The 22,032-nt window shown below is 51.8% G+C and overlaps 1 protein-coding gene across 1 annotated transcript in view; it reads right to left on the bottom strand.

Moving 5' to 3' along the window:
- Nucleotides 1–22,032, bottom strand: part of LOC110477696 (uncharacterized) — a gene marked incomplete at its 5' end in the record, with an annotated part of 211,793 nt that overhangs the window by 149,915 nt on the left and 39,846 nt on the right. The window lies entirely within an intron of this gene.

The raw sequence follows: 22,032 nt of genomic DNA, 5'->3' as shown, positions 1-22,032 counted from the left end.
TTCCCTGGGAAAGAAAACTCAGCAGTCCAGGTTCCTGATGTCAGTTTGTAGGGCTCCCTTGGGTCTATCAGGGCAGCACAAGTTTGAGGTGGGGACAACTTCGGTGTGGGGTCCATCCTTCGATATAAGGACTTTTTGCAGTCAGGGCCAGGGGCTCCTGGGTACATCCTTTTTCCCTTTTCCCTGGGAAAGAAAACTCAGCAGTCCAGGTTCCTGTTGTCAGTTTGTAGGGCTCCCTTGGGTCTATCAGGGCAGCACAAGTTTGAGGTGGGGACAACTTCGGTGTAGGGTCCATCCTTCGATATAAGGATTCTTTGCAGTGAGGCCCCAGCCCAGGGCCAGGGGCCCCTGGGCACATCCTTTTTCCATTTTCCCTGGGAAAGAAAACTCAGCAGTCCAGGTTCCTGATGTCAGTTTGTAGGGCTCCCTTGGGTCTATCAGGGCAGCACAAGTTTGAGGTGGGGACAACTTCGGTGTGGGCTCCATCCTTCGATATAAGGATTCTTTGCAGTCAGGGCCAGGGGCCCCTGGGCACAACCTTTTTCCATTTTCCCTGGGAAAGAAAACTCAGCAGTCCAGGTTGCTGATGTCAGTTTGTAGGGCTCCCTTGGGTCTATCAGGGCAGCACAAGTTTGAGGTGGGGACAACTTTGGTGTGGGTTCCATCCTTCGATATATGGATTTTTTGCAGTCAGGGCCAGGGGCCCAGGGCTAGGGGCCCCTGGGCACATCCTTTTTCCATTTTCCCTGGGAAAGAAAACTCAGCAGTCCAGGTTCCTGATGTCAGTTTGTAGGGCTCCCTTGGGTCTATCAGGGCAGCACAAGTTTGAGGTGGGGACAATTTCGGTGTGGGGTCCATACTTCGATATAAGGATTCTTTGCAGTCAGGCCCCAGCACAGGGCCAGGGGCTCCTGGGTACATCCTTTTTCCCTTTTCCCTGGGAAAGAAAACTCAGCAGTCCAGGTTCCTGTTGTCAGTTTGTAGGGCTCCCTTGGGTCTATCAGGGCAGCACAAGTTTGAGGTGGGGACAACTTCGGTGTGGGCTCCATCCTTCGATATAAGGATTCTTTGCAGTGAGGCCCCAGCCCACGTCCTGGGGCCCCTGGGCACATCCTTTTTCCATTTTCCCTGGGAAAGAAAACTCAGCAGTCCAGGTTCCTGATGTCAGTTTGTAGGGCTCCCTTGGGTCTATCAGGGCAGCACAAGTTTGAGGTGGGGACAACTTCGGTGTGGGCTCCATCCTTCGATATAAGGATTCTTTGCAGTCAGGGCCAGGGGCCCCTGGGCATATCCTTTTTCCATTTTCCCTGGGAAAGAAAACTCAGCAGTCCAGGTTCCTGATGTCAGTTTGTAGGGCTCCCTTGGGTCTATCAGGGCAGCACAAGTTTGAGGTGGGGACAACTTTGGTGTGGGGTCCATCCTTCGATATAAGGATTCTTTGCAGTCAGGGCCAGGGGCCCCTGGGCACAACCTTTTTCCATTTTCCCTGGGAAAGAAAACTCAGCAGTCCAGGTTCCTGTTGTCAATTTGTAGGGCTCCCTTGGGTCTATCAGGGCAGCACAAGTTTGAGTTGGGGACAACTTCGGTGTGGGGTCCATCCTTCGATATAAGGATTTTTTGCAGTCAGGGCCAGGGGCCCCTGGGCACAACCTTTTTCCATTTTCCCTGGGAAAGAAAACTCAGCAGTCCAGGTTCCTGATGTCAGTTTGTAGGGCTCCCTTGGGTCTATCAGGGCAGCGCAAATTTGTGGTGGGGACAACTTCGGTGTGGGGTCCATCCTTCGATATAAGGTTTTTTTGCAGTCAGGGTCAGGGGCCCCTGGGCACATCCTTTTTCCATTTTCCCTGGGAAAGAAAACTCAGCAGTCCAGGTTCCTGATGTCAGTTTGTAGGGCTCCCTTGGGTCTATCAGGGCAGCACAAGTTTGAGGTGGGGACAACTTCGGTGTGGGGTCCATCCTTCGATATAAGGATTTTTTGCAGTCAGGGCCAGGGGCGCAGGGCCAGGGGCCCCTGGGCACGTCCTTTTTCCATTTTCCCTGGGAAAGAAAACTCAGCAGTCCAGGTCCCTGATGTCAGTTTGTAGGGCTCCCTTGGGTCTATCAGGGCAGCACAAGTTTGAGGTGGGGACAACTTCGGTGTGGGCTCCATCCTTCGATATAAGGATTCTTTGCAGTCAGGGCCAGGGGCCCCTGGGCACAACCTTTTTCCATTTTCCCTGGGAAAGAAAACTCAGCAGTCCAGGTTCCTGATGTCAGTTTGTAGGGCTCCCTTGGGTGTATCAGGGCCGCACAAGTTTGAGGTGGGGACAACTTCGGTGTGGGGTCCATCCTTCGATATAAGGATTCTTTGCAGTCAGGGCCAGGGGCCCAGGGTCAGGGGCCCCTGGGCACAACCTTTTTCCATTTTCCCTGGGAAAGATAACTCAGCAGTCCAGGTTCCTGATGTCAGTTTGTAGGGCTCCCTTGGGTCTATCAGGGCAGCACAAGTTTGTGGTGGGGACAACTTCGGTGTGGGGTCCATCCTTCTTTATAAGGTTATTTTGCAGTCAGGGTCAGGGGCCCCTGGGCATATCCTTTTTCCATTTTCCCTGGGAAAGAAAACTCAGCAGTCCAGGTTCCTGATGTCAGTTTGTAGGGCTCCCTTGGGTCTATCAGGGCAGCACACGTTTGAGGTGGGGACAACTTCGGTGTGGGGTCCATCCTTCGATATAAGGATTTTTTGCAGTCAGGGCTAGGGGCCCCTGGGCACATCCTTTTTCCATTTTCCCTGGGAAAGAAAACTCAGCAGTCCAGGTTCCTAATGTCAGTTTGTAGGGCTCCCTTGGGTCTATCAGGGCAGCACAAGTTTGACGTGGGGACAACTTTGGTGTGGGGTCCATCCTTCGATATAAGGATTTTTTGCAGTCAGGGCCAGGGGCCCCTGGGCACATCCTTTTTCCATTTTCCCTGGGAAAGAAAACTCAGCAGTCCAGGTTCCTGATGTCAGTTTGTAGGGCTCCCTTGGGTCTATCAGGGCAGCACAAGTTTGAGGTGGGGACAATTTCGGTGTGGGGTCCATCCTTCGATATAAGGATTCTTTGCAGTCAGGCCCCAGCACAGGGCCAGGGGCTCCTGGGCACATCCTTTTTCCATTTTCCCTGGGAAAGAAAACTCAGCAGTCCAGGTTCCTGATGTCAGTTTGTAGGGCTCCCTTGGGTCTATCAAGGCAGCACAAGTTTGAGGTGGGGACAACTTTGGTGTGGGGTCCATCCTTCGATATAAGGATTTTTTGCAGTCAGGGCCAGGGGCCCCTGGGCACATCCTTTTTCCATTTTCCCTGGGAAAGAAAACTCAGCAGTCCAGGTTCCTGATGTCAGTTTGTAGGGCTCCCTTGGGTCTATCAGGGCAGCACAAGTTTGAGGTGGGGACAATTTCGGTGTGGGGTCCATCCTTCGATATAAGGATTCTTTGCAGTCAGGCCCCAGCACAGGGCCAGGGGCTCCTGGGTACATCCTTTTTCCCTTTTCCCTGGGAAAGAAAACTCAGCAGTCCAGGTCCCTGATGTCAGTTTGTAGGGCTCCCTTGGGTCTATCAGGGCAGCACAAGTTTGAGTTGGGGACAACTTTGGTGTGGGGTCCATCCTTCGATATAAGGATTTTTTGCAGTCAGGGCCAGGGGCCCCTGGGCACATCCTTTTTCCATTTTCCCTGGGAAAGAAAACTCAGCAGTCCAGGTTCCTGATGTCAGTTTGTAGGGCTCCCTTGGGTCTATCAGGGCAGCACAAGTTTGTGGTGGGGACAACTTCGGTGTGGGGTCCATCCTTCTTTATAAGGTTTTTTTGCAGTCAGGGTCAGGGGCCCCTGGGCACATCCTTTTTCTATTTTCCCTGGGAAAGAAAACTCAGCAGTCCAGGTTCCTGATGTCAGTTTGTAGGGCTCCCTTGGGTCTATCAGGGCAGCACAATTTTGAGGTGGGGACAACTTCGGTGTGGGGTCCATCCTTCGATATATGGATTTTTTTGCAGTCAGGGCTAGGGGCCCCTGGGCACATCCTTTTTCCATTTTCCCTGGGAAAGAAAACTCAGCAGTCCAGGTTCCTAATGTCAGTTTGTAGGGCTCCCTTGGGTCTATCAGGGCAGCACAAGTTTGAGGTGGGGACAACTTCGGTGTGGGGTCCATCCTTCGATATAAGGATTTTTTGCAGTCAGGGCCAGGGGCCCAGGGCCAGGGGCCCCTGGGCACATCCTTTTTCCATTTTCCCTGGGAAAGAAAACTCAGCAGTCCAGGTTCCTGATGTCAGTTTGTAGGGCTCCCTTGGGTCTATCAGGGCAGCACAAGTTTGAGGTGGGCACAACTTTGGTGTGGGGTCCATCCTTCGATATAAGGATTTTTTGCAGTCAGGGCCAGGGGCCCAGGGCCAGGGGCCCCTGGGCACATCCTTTTTCCATTTTCCCTGGGAAAGAAAACTCAGCAGTCCAGGTCCCTGATGTCAGTTTTTAGGGCTCCCTTGGGTCTATCAGGGCAGCACAAGTTTGAGGTGGGGACAACTTTGGTGTGGGGTCCATGCTTCGATATAAGGATTCTTTGCAGTCAGGGCCAGGGGCCCCTGGGCACAACCTTTTTCCATTTTCCCTGGGAAAGAAAACTCAGCAGTCCAGGTTCCTGATGTCAGTTTGTAGGGCTCCCTTGGGTCTATCAGGGCAGCACAAGTTTGACGTGGGGACAACTTTGGTGTGGGTTCCATCCTTCGATATAAGGATTTTTTTGCAGTCAGGGTCTGGGGCCCAGGGCTAGGGGCCCCTGGGCACATCCTTTTTCCATTTTCCCTGGGAAAGAAAACTCAGCAGTCCAGGTTCCTGATGTCAGTTTGTAGGGCTCCCTTGGGTCTATCAGGGCAGCACAAGTTTGAGGTGGGGACAACTTCGGTGTGGGGTCCATCCTTCGATATAAGGATTTTTTGCAGTCAGGGCCAGGGGCCCCTGGGCACATCCTTTTTCCATTTTCCCTGGGAAAGAAAACTCAGCAGTCCAGGTTCCTGATGTCAGTTTGTAGGGCTCCCTTGGGTCTATCAGGGCAGCACAAGTTTGAGGTGGGGACAATTTCGGTGTGGGGTCCATACTTCGATATAAGGATTCCTTGCAGTCAGGCCCCAGCACAGGGCCAGGGGCTCCTGGGTACATCCTTTTTCCCTTTTCCCTGGGAAAGAAAACTCAGCAGTCCAGGTTCCTGATGTCAGTTTGTAGGGCTCCCTTGGGTCTATCAGGGCAGCACAAGTTTGTGGTGGGGACAACTTCGGTGTGGGGTCCATCCTTCTTTATAAGGTTTTTTTGCAGTCAGGGTCAGGGGCCCCTGGGCACATCCTTTTTCTATTTTCCCTGGGAAAGAAAACTCAGCAGTCCAGGTTCCTGATGTCAGTTTGTAGGGCTCCCTTGGGTCTATCAGGGCAGCACAATTTTGAGGTGGGGACAACTTCGGTGTGGGGTCCATCCTTCGATATATGGATTTTTTTGCAGTCAGGGCTAGGGGCCCCTGGGCACATCCTTTTTCCATTTTCCCTGGGAAAGAAAACTCAGCAGTCCAGGTTCCTAATGTCAGTTTGTAGGGCTCCCTTGGGTCTATCAGGGCAGCACAAGTTTGAGGTGGGGACAACTTCGGTGTGGGGTCCATCCTTCGATATAAGGATTTTTTGCAGTCAGGGCCAGGGGCCCAGGGCCAGGGGCCCCTGGGCACATCCTTTTTCCATTTTCCCTGGGAAAGAAAACTCAGCAGTCCAGGTTCCTGATGTCAGTTTGTAGGGCTCCCTTGGGTCTATCAGGGCAGCACAAGTTTGAGGTGGGCACAACTTTGGTGTGGGGTCCATCCTTCGATATAAGGATTTTTTGCAGTCAGGGCCAGGGGCCCAGGGCCAGGGGCCCCTGGGCACATCCTTTTTCCATTTTCCCTGGGAAAGAAAACTCAGCAGTCCAGGTCCCTGATGTCAGTTTTTAGGGCTCCCTTGGGTCTATCAGGGCAGCACAAGTTTGAGGTGGGGACAACTTTGGTGTGGGGTCCATGCTTCGATATAAGGATTCTTTGCAGTCAGGGCCAGGGGCCCCTGGGCACAACCTTTTTCCATTTTCCCTGGGAAAGAAAACTCAGCAGTCCAGGTTCCTGAAGTCAGTTTGTAGGGCTCCCTTGGGTCTATCAGGGCAGCACAAGTTTGACGTGGGGACAACTTTGGTGTGGGTTCCATCCTTCGATATAAGGATTTTTTTGCAGTCAGGGTCTGGGGCCCAGGGCTAGGGGCCCCTGGGCACATCCTTTTTCCATTTTCCCTGGGAAAGAAAACTCAGCAGTCCAGGTTCCTGATGTCAGTTTGTAGGGCTCCCTTGGGTCTATCAGGGCAGCACAAGTTTGAGGTGGGGACAACTTCGGTGTGGGGTCCATCCTTCGATATAAGGACTTTTTGCAGTCAGGGCCAGGGGCTCCTGGGTACATCCTTTTTCCCTTTTCCCTGGGAAAGAAAACTCAGCAGTCCAGGTTCCTGTTGTCAGTTTGTAGGGCTCCCTTGGGTCTATCAGGGCAGCACAAGTTTGAGGTGGGGACAACTTCGGTGTAGGGTCCATCCTTCGATATAAGGATTCTTTGCAGTGAGGCCCCAGCCCAGGGCCAGGGGCCCCTGGGCACATCCTTTTTCCATTTTCCCTGGGAAAGAAAACTCAGCAGTCCAGGTTCCTGATGTCAGTTTGTAGGGCTCCCTTGGGTCTATCAGGGCAGCACAAGTTTGAGGTGGGGACAACTTCGGTGTGGGCTCCATCCTTCGATATAAGGATTCTTTGCAGTCAGGGCCAGGGGCCCCTGGGCACAACCTTTTTCCATTTTCCCTGGGAAAGAAAACTCAGCAGTCCAGGTTGCTGATGTCAGTTTGTAGGGCTCCCTTGGGTCTATCAGGGCAGCACAAGTTTGAGGTGGGGACAACTTTGGTGTGGGTTCCATCCTTCGATATATGGATTTTTTGCAGTCAGGGCCAGGGGCCCAGGGCTAGGGGCCCCTGGGCACATCCTTTTTCCATTTTCCCTGGGAAAGAAAACTCAGCAGTCCAGGTTCCTGATGTCAGTTTGTAGGGCTCCCTTGGGTCTATCAGGGCAGCACAAGTTTGAGGTGGGGACAATTTCGGTGTGGGGTCCATACTTCGATATAAGGATTCTTTGCAGTCAGGCCCCAGCACAGGGCCAGGGGCTCCTGGGTACATCCTTTTTCCCTTTTCCCTGGGAAAGAAAACTCAGCAGTCCAGGTTCCTGTTGTCAGTTTGTAGGGCTCCCTTGGGTCTATCAGGGCAGCACAAGTTTGAGGTGGGGACAACTTCGGTGTGGGCTCCATCCTTCGATATAAGGATTCTTTGCAGTGAGGCCCCAGCCCACGTCCTGGGGCCCCTGGGCACATCCTTTTTCCATTTTCCCTGGGAAAGAAAACTCAGCAGTCCAGGTTCCTGATGTCAGTTTGTAGGGCTCCCTTGGGTCTATCAGGGCAGCACAAGTTTGAGGTGGGGACAACTTCGGTGTGGGGTCCATCCTTCGATATAAGGATTTTTTGCAGTCAGGGCCAGGGGCCCCTGGGCACATCCTTTTTCCATTTTCCCTGGGAAAGAAAACTCAGCAGTCCAGGTTCCTGATGTCAGTTTGTAGGGCTCCCTTGGGTCTATCAGGGCAGCACAAGTTTGAGGTGGGGACAATTTCGGTGTGGGGTCCATACTTCGATATAAGGATTCCTTGCAGTCAGGCCCCAGCACAGGGCCAGGGGCTCCTGGGTACATCCTTTTTCCCTTTTCCCTGGGAAAGAAAACTCAGCAGTCCAGGTTCCTGATGTCAGTTTGTAGGGCTCCCTTGGGTCTATCAGGGCAGCACAAGTTTGAGGTGGGGACAACTTTGGTGTGGGGTCCATCCTTCGATATAAGGACTTTTTGCAGTCAGGGCCAGGGGCCCCTGGGCACATCCTTTTTCCATTTTCCCTGGGAAAGAAAACTCAGCAGTCCAGGTTCCTGATGTCAGTTTGTAGGGCTCCCTTGGGTCTATCAGGGCAGCACAAGTTTGAGGTGGGGACAACTTCGGTGTGGGGTCCATCCTTCGATATAAGGATTCTTTGCAGTGAGGCCCCAGCCCAGGGCCAGGGGCCCCTGAGCACATCCTTTTTCCATTTTCCCTGGGAAAGAACACTCAGCAGTCCAGGTTCCTGTTGTCAGTTTGTAGGGCTCCCTTGGGTCTATCAGGGCAGCACAAGTTTGAGGTGGGGACAACTTTGGTGTGGGCTCCATCCTTCGATATAAGGATTCTTTGCAGTCAGGGCCAGGGGCCCCTGGGCATATCCTTTTTCCATTTTCCCTGGGAAAGAAAACTCAGCAGTCCAGGTTCCTGATGTCAGTTTGTAGGGCTCCCTTGGGTCTATCAGGGCAGCACAAGTTTGAGGTGGGGACAACTTTGGTGTGGGTTCCATCCTTCAATATAAGGATTTTTTGCAGTCAGGGCCAGGGGCCCAGGGCTAGGGGCCCCTGGGCACATCCTTTTTCCATTTTCCCTGGGAAAGAAAACTCAGCAGTCCAGGTTCCTGATGTCAGTTTGTAGGGCTCCCTTGGGTCTATCAGGGCAGCACAAGTTTGAGGTGGGGACAATTTCGGTGTGGGGTCCATACTTCGATATAAGGATTCTTTGCAGTCAGGCCCCAGCACAGGGCCAGGGGCTCCTGGGTACATCCTTTTTCCCTTTTCCCTGGGAAAGAAAACTCAGCAGTCCAGGTTCCTGATGTCAGTTTGTAGGGCTCCCTTGGGTCTATCAGGGCAGCACAAGTTTGAGGTGGGGACAACTTCGGTGTGGGCTCCATCCTTCGATATAAGGATTCTTTGCAGTGAGGCCCCAGCCCACGGCCAGGGGCCCCTGGGCACATCCTTTTTCCATTTTCCCTGGGAAAGAAAACTCAGCAGTCCAGGTTGCTGATGTCAGTTTGTAGGGCTCCCTTGGGTCTATCAGGGCAGCACAAGTGTGAGGTGGGGACAACTTCGGTGTGGGGTCCATCCTTCGATATAAGGATTTTTTGCAGTCAGGGCCAGGGGCCCCTGGGCACATCCTTTGGCCATTTTCCCTGGGAAAGAAAACTCAGCAGTCCAGGTTCCTGATGTCAGTTTGTAGGGCTCCCTTGGGTCTATCAGGGCAGCACAAGTTGGAGGTGGGGACAACTTCGGTGTGGGGTCCATCCTTCGATATAAGGATTCTTTGCAGTGAGGCCCCAGCCCAGGGCCAGGGGCCCCTGGGCACATCCTTTTTCCATTTTCCCTGGGAAAGAAAACTCAGCAGTCCAGGTTCCTGTTGTCAGTTTGTAGGGCTCCCTTGGGTCTATCAGGGCAGCACAAGTTTGAGGTGGGGACAACTTCGGTGTGGGCTCCATCCTTCGATATAAGGATTTTTTGCAGTGAGGTCCCTGCCCAGGGCCAGGGTCCCCTGGGCACATCCTTTGGCCATTTTCCCTGGGAAAGAAAACTCAGCAGTCCAGGTTCCTGATGTCAGTTTGTAGGGCTCCCTTGGGTCTCTCAGGGCAGCACAAGTTTGAGGTGGGGACACCTTTGGTCTGCGCTCCATCCTTCGATATAAGGATTCTTTGCAGTCAGGGCCAGGGGCCCCTGGGCACATCCTTTTTCCATTTTCCCTGGGAAAGAAAACTCAGCAGTCCAGGTTCCTGATGTCAGTTTGTAGGGCTGCCTTGGGTCTATCAGGGCAGCACAAGTTTGAGGTGGGGACAACTTCGGTGTGCGGTCCGTCCTTCGATATAAGGATTTTTTGCAGTCAGGGCCAGGGGCCCAGGGCCAGGGGCCCCCGGGCACATCCTTTTTCCATTTTCCCTGGGAAAGAAAACTCAGCAGTCCAGGTTCCTGATGTCAGTTTGTAGGGCTCCCTTGGGTCTATCAGGGCAGCACAAGTTTGAGGTGGGGACAACTTCGGTGTGGGGTCCATCCTTCGATATAAGGATTTTTTGCAGTCAGGGCCAGGGGCCCCTGGGCACATCCTTTTTCCATTTTCCCTGGGAAAGAAAACTCAGCAGTCCAGGTTCCTGATGTCAGTTTGTAGGGCTCCCTTGGGTCTATCAGGGCAGCACAAGTTTGAGGTGGGGACAACTTCGATGTGGGGTCCATCCTTCGATATAAGGATTTTTTGCAGTCAGGGCCAGAGGCCCCTGGGCACATGCTTTTTCCATTTTCCCTGGGAAAGAAAACTCACCAGTCCAGGTTCCTGATGTCAGTGCTTGGCATTGCCTCGGCAACCTGAATTGTATTTTGCTGCAGCTCTGGTTGTGGAGATCTGTGGTGCCCCCTCCAAATTTGCATCTTCTCCTCAGCCCTGTTCCTCTCTGTCCCTGTGTCCCCCTCTCACCCCTGTCTGTTCTTCCAGCCCACCTTGCCCCTCTCCTGCCCTCTCTCCACCCATCACTCCTCTCCATCCCGCCCCTGCCCCATCCCTCACTGCCCCCACCGCCCACCTCTGGCTCCCTTCAGCCGCACATGGGAGCCCGAACTCGTGCGGATACTGCAGCCCTGGATGGAGGACAGCACCGAAATAAAACAGGCAGGGACGACGTCTGTGGGCTGCAGGTTTCTGTGGGAATCTGTGGCATTGATGATTCCGAGATCGTAGAAAGTCTCTGAGCCCCGCTGCCAAAGAAGGGGTCATAATTAGTCTCTGCTGGTTTTCAAATTTGTTTATTCTGTTTATTTCTAACATGTTCCGCTGCCCTGCCCAGCTCTGTCTTGCAGGGCAGCGTGTGGGGCTCTGCCCTCAGTGGGATGTGACAAACATTAAATACCAGAAACTCCCTGGGCTGGATTTACAATAATGTGCCAATATCTGTCACCTACGTTGGACAGTGTGTCCCCAGCCTGAACGAACAGAAAAATGCCAACACCACAGTGAGACATGGAGGGCGTGAAGAAGGAGAAAAAGGACAAGGCACACCCAATTTCCTCCATCTTGCCTCCTTTGAACCCCTAATCTAGATTCCTAAAATTCTACTTTTGCACCCGTGCCACACTAATTATTTCTTATATCAAACACTCAGAGCTGGTACTTCATGCTGTAAGATTGAAAACTCTTTTCCATGGCCAGAGATCACAGCCAGTGTCTCTGGGGCTCTGTCCAGGGGGTTCCTGAGCCCTGCCAGGGTCCCAGACCTGCCAGGGCAGCCAGAGGGGTGCCCGGGACTCCCAGACGGTGTCACAAAGGGACCTGGGGCTGAGGGCAGGGGGCTGGAGGGTGGCACAGAAGGTGGGGGCAGCTGAGAGGCAGCAGGGTCTGGAGGGGTAAAAAGGGGGCACAGGGACACTGAGAGGCTGTGGTGGGGAGCTGGAGGGGGACACAAGGAGGCTGAGGTGCAGAAGGGTCTGTAGGGGTAAAAGGGGGCTCCAGGGTGGCACAGGGACACTGAGAGGCTGTGGTGGGGACCCAGAGGGTGACACAAGGAGGCTGAGAGGCTGAGGGTGCCTTGAGGACAAAGTGGGGGTGCCTGAGGGTGACAGGTGAGCCAGCCCTAAGCCCACCCCAAACAGCACCCCTGGAACAGCAGCTTTCCCCAGCAGCAGCTGCGGGCACCAATTAAAAGGTCGGGATGGTGTTTGCTGGTTAGAGAGCAACTTGTCTGGGTTGGGGAGTAAGCGCTTCTTTAGGTTTTTTTTTTGTGTTTTTAAAGGATATTTGAGGGGTTTTCTCACAGGAGCTTTTTAGGAACTTTCTGGGAATGTTTAGGCTACTTTTAGGGTTTTTTCAGGGTTTTTAAAAGATTTTTTTTAAGGTACTTTAAGGGCTTTCTTAGTACTAATAGAATTTTTAGGGGGCGTTTTTTGGGTGTTCCTGGGGCTTTTTTAGGATTATTTAAAAATTTTTAGGGTTTTTTTAGGACTATTGGAGGTATGTGGAGGACTCTTAGGACTAGGGTATTTTTAGGTGTTTTGAGGGAAGTTTTATGGTTTTTTAGGGTCTTAGTGTATTTTAAGGATTTTGGGGCTATTTTTAGGAATATTTGGGGATTTTTAAAGGTTCTATGGAGAATTTTAGGGGTGTTTTAGGGGCTTTTTAAAGCAGGGTAATTTTATTGTATTTTAAGGGCATTCTGAGGCTATTTTTATGTTTTTGTGGGGGTTTTAAGACATTTTGAAGTTGAGGGTTTTTTTTAGGGCATTTTTATGGGTTTTTAGGGTCTTTTCATGGCATAGAGGCTGAGGGGCAGCTTGAGGGGCACTGTGGGGCTTGAGGGTGACAGAGGCTGGGCCTGAGGGGGGAACAGGGGAGGGGACAGTGGGTGACACAGAGAGATGCTGAGGGGGGCAGGGGCAGCTGGAGGGTGACACAGAGAAGCTGGGGGCTGAGGGGCAGAGGAGAGGGATTAAGGGTGGCACACAGGAGCTGAGAGGCAGAGGAGAGGGATTAAGGGTGGCACACAGGAGCTGAGGGGCAGCTGAGAGGGGGCTTGAGGGGCAAGGGGGGCTCGAGGGTGACAGCCAGAGCCTGAGGCTGGGGGGCTGAGGGAGGGGTCAGGGGTGAAGGGAGAGGGTCTGAGGGCTGGACAGTCCAGTGGAGATCAGGGCTACAGGGTACAGCTTAGGAGGCAAGTTAGGGTACAGGTGCAGCACCCCTCACCCAGCCCTAACCTCACCCTAAGCAGCCTTTTCCCTTTTCCCCCCAACAACAGCAGCACAGCACAGCAAGCCTGACAGCGAGACCACACCGGAAGCCTCCCGCTGGGACAGGACTTATATAATAAAATATCCATATAGATATAATTATATAATTAAATATCCATATAGAGATGTATCATTAATACATGTGGATATATAAATATAAAAATTACAAAATAATAGGAATCAATATAGTACATAATGCATATTTTACTGTATATGTCTTATTACAACACATTACACGTCATATATATTATATATCGAAATATAGTATTTTGATATATTGTGATAGAATATATAAGTACTTGTAAAAAACAATAATAGAAATAAAGAAATATTTAAATATAGTTTAAAATAAAGGGGATTTTATTTTCTATTTGGTAGTAGGTAGGGGTTTTATTATAAAAATTATGAATAAAAATAAAATAGAATTAGAAATCTTTGTATAGAAATATATCCTATATACGTTAAGATCTATATAAAAATTCAAAGGTGAGTAAATATAAGTATTAGCAGTATGTACGAAATAGAATTTAAGTAAAAAATTATATATACATTTGTAAAGACATCAATATAAAGCAGAAATGCAAATGTGACTATAATGATGAAAAAATATATAAATATTCGAGTATCATTTATAGAAAGGGCTTTTTTTGTTGTTTTTATTTGGTTAGAGGCAGGGCTTTAATGGAAAAATATTGAATATACATTTTATTTTGATATCGTTCTAAATATGGAAATATATATATTCAATGTATACAGATATATATAAAAATATAAAATAGAAATAAAAATAAGTATTAGGAAGAGATAGACTATAAGTAACACCACACATCAATCTACATTTAAAATGTAAATTTGAATATAAATGTGAAAATGTAAAAATAAACTCTATTGAAATGCAGTTTAAGAGGAAAGGTTTTTTCTTTTGCTTCCTATCGGGTCCGAGGCAGGTTTTTTGTTCCGTTCTTTCCCGCGCGGATCTTTGGGGCATTCGCTGCTGACGGCGCAGTGCTGCCGCCGTGTGGGCAGAGAGCGGCACTGCAGCCCGCCGCCCGCGGCCGCCATCTTGGGAGGGGCTTGGCGCGGACTCGCTTGACCTTCTCGAGAGGGCGCGAAAACGAGGACGTTGAAATTCGAGGACCCGTGTCTGTTTTTCACACTGCCTGAATTGCCCGCACCGCCGGCGCCCCGCGACGGGATTTTCCGCGGCGGTTCCGGTGTCGTGCACACGGGCTGTGGGGTCAGCAGCGCCGCGAGCGTGCGGGTTTTTGGCGGGAGCCGACAGGCATCGGCAAAAACGCCTCTCTCCGTCAAGGTCCCCACGGGCCGCCATCTTGTCGCGGACTCACTTGACAAGTGCTGCCACCTTGTGGACACAGGGCGGTACTGCAGCCCCGCAGCCAGCGCGACCCCAAAACCACCGAGACGGGGAGGGAGGGGCGAGGGCGGCCCCAAAATTTTCAGGGTCTCAGGGGGTTTTTGGGAGGAAATTTGGGGGTCCCGAGTAGACTTCTGAGGGTCCTGGGGAGGGTTTGGGGTCCTGAAGGGAATTTTGGGGTCTCAGGGAGTTTTTGGGGGGGTCCCAGGAGGAATTTCGGGGACCCTGAAGGGAATTTTGGGAGTCCCAGGGGGGGGGTTGGAGTCCTGGGGAGAATTTTGAGGGTCTCAGGGAGTTCTGGGGAGGAATTCTGGGGGTCCCGAGTAGAATTCTGGGGGTCCCAGGGGGTGCTTGGGGGTCCTGAAGGGAGTTTTGGGGGTCTCAGTGGGGTTTTTGGGGTCCCAGGAGGAATTTCGGGGACCCTGATGAGAATTTTGGGCGTCCCAGGGGGGCTTGTGGAGTCCTGGGTAGAATTTTGGGGGTCTCAGGGGGTTTTTGGGAGGAATTTTGGGGGTCCCGAGTAGAATTTTGTGGATCCTGGGGAGGGTTTGGGGTCCTGAAGGAAATTTTGAGGGTCCCAAGGAGTTTTGGGGGGGTCCCAGAAGGAATTTTGGGGGTCCTGAAGGGAATTTTGGGGATCCCAGTGGGGTTTTTGGGGTCCCGAAGGGAATTTTGGGAGTCCCAGGGGGGGTTTTGGAGTCCTGGGGAGAATTTTGGGGGTCTCAGGGGGTTTTTGGAAGGAATTTTGGGGGTCCCGAGTAGAATTTTGGGGGTCCTGAGGGAGGTTTTGGGGTCCTGAAGGAACTTTTGGGGGTCTCACGAAGTTTTTGGGAGGTCCCAGAAGGAATTTTGGGGACCCTGATGGGAATTTTGGGGGTCCCAGTGGGGTTTTTGGGGTCCCAAAAGGAATTTTGGGAGTCCCAGGGGGGGAGTTTGGGGTCCTGAAGGGAATTTTGGGAGTCCCGGGGGGGGGTTTGGAGTCCTGGGGAGAATTTTGAGGGTCTCAGGGAGTTCTGGGGAGGAATTTTGGGGGTCCCGAGTAGAATTTTGTGGGTCCTGGGGAGGGTTTGGGGTCCTGAAGGGAATTTTGTGGGTCTCATGGAATTTTTTGGGTGTCCCAGGAGGAATTTTGGGGGTCCCGAGTAGAATTTTTGGGGTCCCAGGTGGGATTTTGGGGTTCTGAAGGGAATTGTGGGGGTCTCAGGGTGTTTTTGGGCATCCTAGGTGGAATTTTAGGTGTCCTGGGGATAATTTTGGGGTCCCATGGGGGATTTTGGGGGTCCCAGGCGGATTTCGGGGACCCTGATGGGAATTTTGGGCATCCCAGGAGGGTTTTTGGGGTCCTGAAGGGAATTTTGGGGGTCCCAAGGGGTTTTTGGGGTCCTGAAGGAAATTTTGGGGGTCCCAAGGGGTTTTGGGGGGTCCCAGAATAAATTTAGGGATCCTGAAGGGAAATTTGGGGCTCCTAGGGGGGGTTTTGGGGTCCTGAAGGGAATTTTGGGAGTCCCAGGGGGGGTTTTGGAGTCCTGGGGAGAATTTTGAGGATCTCAGTGGGTTTTTGGAAGGAATTTTGAGGGTCCCGAGTAGAATTTTTGGGGTCCTGAGGGAGGTTTCGGGGTCCTGTAGGAACTTTTGGGGTCTCACGAAGTTTTTGGGAGGTCCCAGAAGGAATTTTGGGGGTCCTGAAGGGAATTTTGGGGGTCCCAGTGGGGTTTTTGGGGTCCCGAAGGGAATTTTGGAAGTCCCAAGGGGGGTTTTGGAGTCCTGGGGAGAATTTTGGGGGTCTCAGGGGGTTTTTGGAAGGAATTTTGGGGGTCCCGAGTAGAATTTTGGGGGTCCTGGGGGGGGGGGGGTTGGGGTCCTGAAGGAAATTTTGAGGGTCTCAAGGAATTTGGGGGGGTCCCAGGCGGATTTCGGGGACCCTGATGGGAATTTTGGGCATCCCAGGAGGGTTTTTGGGGTCCTGAAGGGAATTTTGGGAGTCCCGGGGGGGTTTTGGAGTCCTGGGGAGAATTTTGAGGGTCTCAGGGAGTTCTGGGGAGGAATTCTGGGGGTCCCGAGTAGAATTCTGGGGGTCCCAGGGGGTGCTTGGGGGTCCTGAAGGGAGTTTTGGGGGTCCCAGGAGGAATTTCGGGGACCCTGATGAGAATTTTGGGCGTCCCAGGGGGGCTTGTGGAGTCCTGGGAAGAATTTTCAGGGTCTCAGGGGGTTTTTGGGAGGAATTTTGGGGGTCCCGAGTAGAATTTTGTGGGTCCTGGGGAGGGTTTGGGGTCCTGAAGGGAATTTTGTGGGTCTCATGGAATTTTTTGGGTGTCCCAGGAGGAATTTTGGGGGTCCCGAGTAGAATTTTTGGGGTCCCAGGTGGGATTTTGGGGTTCTGAAGGGAATTGTGGGGGTCTCAGGGTGTTTTTGGGCATCCTAGGTGGAATTTTAGGTGTCCTGGGGATAATTTTGGGGTCCCATGGGGGATTTTGGGGGTCCCAGGCGGATTTCGGGGACCCTGATGGGAATTTTGGGCATCCCAGGAGGGTTTTTGGGGTCCTGAAGGGAATTTTGGCGGTCTCATGGAGTTTTTGGGGGGGTCCCAGGATAAATTCCGGGGACCCTGAAGGGAATTTTTGGGGTCCCAGGGGGTGTTTTGTGGTCCCTGATGGGAATTTTGGGAGTCCCAGGGGGGGGTTTGGAGTCCTGGGGAGAATTTTGAGGATCTCAGGGCTTTTTTGGGAGGAATTTTGGGGGTCCCGAGTAGAATTTTGTGGGTCCTGGGGAGGGTTTGGGGTCCTGAAGTGAATTTTGGGGGTCTCTGGGGGTTTTGGGTGTCCCAGGAGGAATTTTGGGGGTCCCGAGTAGAATTTTTGGGGTCCCAGGGGGTGTTTTGTGGTCCCTGAAGGGAATTTTGGGGGTGTCAGTGGGATTTTTGGGGTCCCAGGAGGAATTTCGGGGACCCTGATGGGAATTTTTGGGGTCCCAGGGGGGCTTGTGGAGTCCTGGGGAGAATTTTCAGGGTCTCAGGGGGTTTTTGGGAGGAATTTTGGGGGTCCCGAGTAGAATTTTTGGGGTCCCAGGGGGGATTTTGGGGTTCTGAAGGGAATTGTGGGGGTCTCAAGGGGTTTTTGGGCATCCTAGGTGGAATTTTAGGTGTCCTGGGGATAATTTTGGGGTCCCATGGGGGATTTCGGGGTCCCGGGTGGGTTTTTTTTGTGGTCCCGGGGGTGTTTTTGGGGGATCCCGCTGGGTTTTTTGGGGGGTCCCGGGGGTGTTTTTGGGGCCCCCCCCTCATCCGTCCATGGCCGGTTCCACTCCCCGGTTCCCGGTCAGCGCCAGCGCCTTCTCCCTGCGGGACCGGGGGGTCCCGGTTATTTTTGGTGGGTCCCGGTTATTTTTGGGGGTGTCCCGGTTATTTTTGGGGGGTCCCGGTTATTTTTTCGGGGGTCCCGGTTATTTTTGGTGGGTCCCGGTTATTTTTGGGGGTGTCCCGGTTATTTTTGGGGGGTCCCGGTTATTTTTTCGGGGGTCCCGGTTATTTTGGGGGGGTCCCGGTTATTTTTGGGGGGATCCCGGGGGGCGGCCGGCGCGGGACAGAAAGGCACAAAGAGTTCAGGTACGGACGGCGGCAGCCGCCCTCACTCGGACACCGCCCCGCTCGCCGCTCGCCGCCGCCCTCGCCCCTCCCGCCCCGTCCCGGTGGTTTTTGGGGCCGCTCTGGCCCCTCCCGCCCCGTCCCGGTGGTTTTTGGGGCCGCCCTCGCCCCTCCCGCCCCGTCCCGGTGGTTTCGGGGCCGCTCTGGCCCCTCCCGCCCCGTCCCGGTGGTTTTGGGGTCGCGCTGGCTGCGGGGCTGCAGTACCGCCCTGTGTCCACAAGGCGGCAGCACTTGTCAAGTGAGTCCGCGACAAGATGGCGGCCCGTGGGGACCTTGACGGAGAGAGGCGTTTTTGCCGATGCCTGTCGGCTCCCGCCAAAAACCCGCACGCTCGCGGCGCTGCTGACCCCACAGCCCGTGTGCACGACACCGGAACCGCCGCGGAAAATCCCGTCGCGGGGCGCCGGCGGTGCGGGCAATTCAGGCAGTGTGAAAAACAGACACGGGTCCTCGAATTTCAACGTCCTCGTTTTCGCGCCCTCTCGAGAAGGTCAAGCGAGTCCGCGCCAAGCCCCTCCCAAGATGGCGGCCGCGGGCGGCGGGCTGCAGTGCCGCTCTCTGCCCACACGGCGGCAGCACTGCGCCGTCAGCAGCGAATGCCCCAAAGATCCGCGCGGGAAAGAACGGAACAAAAAACCTGCCTCTGACCCGATAGGAAGCAAAAGAAAAAACCTTTCCTCTTAAACTGCATTTCAACAGAGTTTATTTTTATATTTTTCACATTTATATTCAAATTTACATTTTAAATGTAGATTGATGTGTGGTGTTATTTATAGTCTATCTCTTCCTAATACTTATTTTTATTTCTATTTTATATTTTTATATATATCTGTATACATTGAATATATATATTTCCATATTTAGAACGATATCAAAATAAAATGTATATTCAAATTTTTTCCATTAAAGCCCTGCCTCTAACCAAATAAAAACAACAAAAAAAGCCCCTTCTATAAATGATACTCGAATATTTATATATTTTTTCATCATTATAGTCACATTTGCATTTCTGCTTTATATTGATGTCTTTACAAATGTATATATAATTTTTTACTTAAATTCTATTTCGTACATACTGCTAATACTTATATTTACTCACCTTTGAATTTTTATATAGATCTTAACGTATATAGGATATATTTCTATACAAAGATTTCTAATTCTATTTTATTTTTATTCATAATTTTTATAATAAAACCCCTACCTACTACCAAATAGAAAATAAAATCCCCTTTATTTTAAACTATATTTAAATATTTCTTTATTTCTATTATTGTTTTTTACAAGTACTTATATATTCTATCACAATATATCGAAGTACTATATTTTGATATATAATATATATGACGTGTAATGTGTTGTAATAAGACATATACAGTAAAATATGCATTATGTACTATATTGATTCCTATTATTTTGTAATTTTTATATTTATATATCCACATGTATTAATGATACATCTCTATATGGATATTTAATTATATAATTATATCTATATGGATATTTTATTATATAAGTCCTGTCCCAGCGGGAGGCTTCCGGTGTGGTCTCGCTGTCAGGCTTGCTGTGCTGTGCTGCTGTTGTTGGGGGGAAAAGGGAAAAGGCTGCTTAGGGTGAGGTTAGGGCTGGGTGAGGGGTGCTGCACCTGTACCCTAACTTGCCTCCTAAGCTGTACCCTGTAGCCCTGATCTCCACTGGACTGTCCAGCCCTCAGACCCTCTCCCTTCACCCCTGACCCCTCCCTCAGCCCCCCAGCCTCAGGCTCTGGCTGTCACCCTCGAGCCCCCCTTGCCCCTCAAGCCCCCTCTCAGCTGCCCCTCAGCCCCTGTGTGCCACCCGTAATCCCTCTCCTCTGCCCCTCAGCTCCTGTGTGCCACCCTTAATCCCTCTCCTCTGCCCCTCAGCCCCCAGCTTCTCTGTGTCACCCTCCAGCTGCCCCTGCCCCCCTCAGCATCTCTCTGTGTCACCCACTGTCCCCTCCCCTGTTCCCCCCTCAGGCCCAGCCTCTGTCACCCTCAAGCCCCACAGTGCCCCTCAAGCTGCCCCTCAGCCTCGATGCCATGAAAAGACCCTAAAAACCCATAAAAATGCCCTAAAAAACCCCTCAACTTCAAAATGTCTTAAAACCCCCACAAAAACATAAAAATAGCCTCAGAATTCCCTTAAAATACAATGAAATTACCCTGCTTTAAAAAGCCCCTAAAAATCCCCATAGAACCTTTAAAAATCCCTAAATATTCCTAAAAATAGCCCCAAAATCCTTAAAATACACTAAGACCCTAAAAAAACATAAAACTTCCCTCAAAACACCTAAAAATACCCTAGTCCTAAGAGTCCTCCACATACCTCCAATAGTCCTAAAAAAACCCTAAGAATTTTTAAATACTCCTAAAAAAGCCCCAGGAACACCCAAAAAACGCCCCCTAAAAATTCTATTAGTACTAAGAAAGCCCTTAAAGTACCTTAAAAAAAAATCTTTTAAAAACCCTGAAAAAACCCTAAAAGTAGCCTAAACGTTCCCAGAAAGTTCCTAAAAAGCTCCTGTGAGAAAACCCCTCAAATATCCTTTAAAAACACTAAAAAAAAACCTAAAGAAGCGCTTACTCCCCAACCCAGACAAGTTGCTCTCTAACCAGCAAACACCATCCCGACCTTTTAATTAGTGCCCGCAGCTGCTGCTGGGGAAAGCTGCTGTTCCAGGGGTGCTGTTTGGGGTGGGCTTAGGGCTGGCTCACCTGTCACCCTCAGGCACCCCCACTTTGTCCTCAAGGCACCCTCAGCCTCTCAGCCTCCTTGTGTCACCCTCTGGGTCCCCACTGCAGCCTCTCAGTGTTCCTGTGCCACCCTTTTTACTCCTAAATACTCCTTCTGTCCCTCAGCCTCCTTGTGTCACCCTCTGGGTCCCCACCGCAGCCTCTCAGTGTCCCTGTGCCACCCTGGAGCCCCCTTTTACCCCTACAGACCCTTCTGCCCCTCAGCCTCCTTGTGTCCCCCTCCAGCTCCCCACCGCAGCCTCTCAGTGTCCCTGTGCCCCCTTTTTACCCCTCCAGACCCTGCTGCCTCTCAGCTGCCCCCACCCTCTGTGCCACCCTCCAGCCCCCTGCCCTCAGCCCCAGGTCCCTTTGTGACACCGTCTGGGAGTCCCGGGCACCCCTCTGGCTGCCCTGGCAGGTCTGGGACCCTGGCAGGGCTCAGGAACCCCCTGGACAGAGCCCCAGAGACACTGGCTGTGATCTCTGGCCATGGAAAAGAGTTTTCAATCTTACAGCATGAAGTACCAGCTCTGAGTGTTTGATATAAGAAATAATTAGTGTGGCACGGGTGCAAAAGTAGAATTTTAGGAATCTAGATTAGGGGTTCAAAGGAGGCAAGATGGAGGAAATTGGGTGTGCCTTGTCCTTTTTCTCCTTCTTCACGCCCTCCATGTCTCACTGTGGTGTTGGCATTTTTCTGTTCGTTCAGGCTGGGGACACACTGTCCAACGTAGGTGACAGATATTGGCACATTATTGTAAATCCAGCCCAGGGAGTTTCTGGTATTTAATGTTTGTCACATCCCACTGAGGGCAGAGCCCCACACGCTGCCCTGCAAGACAGAGCTGGGCAGGGCAGCAGAACATGTTAGAGATAAACAGAATAAACAAATTTGAAAACCAGCAGAGACTAATTATGACCCCTTCTTTGGCAGCGGGGCTCAGAGACTTTCTACGATCTTGGAATCATCAATGCCACAGATTCCCACAGCACCGTGCAGCCCACAGACGTCGTCCCTGCCTGTTTTATTTCGGTGCTGTCCTCCATCCAGGGCTGCAGTATCCGCACGAGTTCGGGCTCCCATGTGCGGCTGAAGGGAGCCAGAGGTGGGCGGTGGGGGCAGTGAGGGATGGGGCAGGGGCGGGATGGAGAGGAGTGACGGGTGGAGAGAGGGCAGGAGAGGGGCAAGGTGGGCTGGAAGAACAGACAGGGGTGAGAGGGGGAGACAGGGACCGAGAGGAACAGGACTGAGGAGAAGATGTAAATTTGGAGGGGGCACCACAGATCTCCAAAACCAGAGCTGCAGCAAAATATAATTCAGGTTGCCGGGGCAATGCCAACCACAGACATCAGGAACCTGGACTGGTGAGTTTTCTTTCCCAGGGAAAATGGAAAAAGGGGTTGCAGAGGGGCCCATGGCCCTGACTGCAAAAAATCCTTATATCGAAGGATGGACCCCACACCGAAGTTGTCCCCACCTCAAACTTGTGCTGCCCTGATAGACCCAAGGGAGCCCTACAAACTGACATCAGGAACCTGGACTGCTGAGTTTTCTTTCCCAGGGAAAATGGAAAAAGGATGTGCCCAGGGGC

This window comes from Lonchura striata, chromosome 17 (genome assembly GCF_050655825.1).
Source record: "Lonchura striata isolate lonStrDom1 chromosome 17, ASM5065582v1, whole genome shotgun sequence".
NCBI classification, from domain to species: Eukaryota; Metazoa; Chordata; class Aves; order Passeriformes; family Estrildidae; genus Lonchura; species Lonchura striata.
The sequence above is the reverse complement of the archived record's forward strand: the minus strand, read 5'-3'. Positions and strand labels throughout refer to the sequence as shown.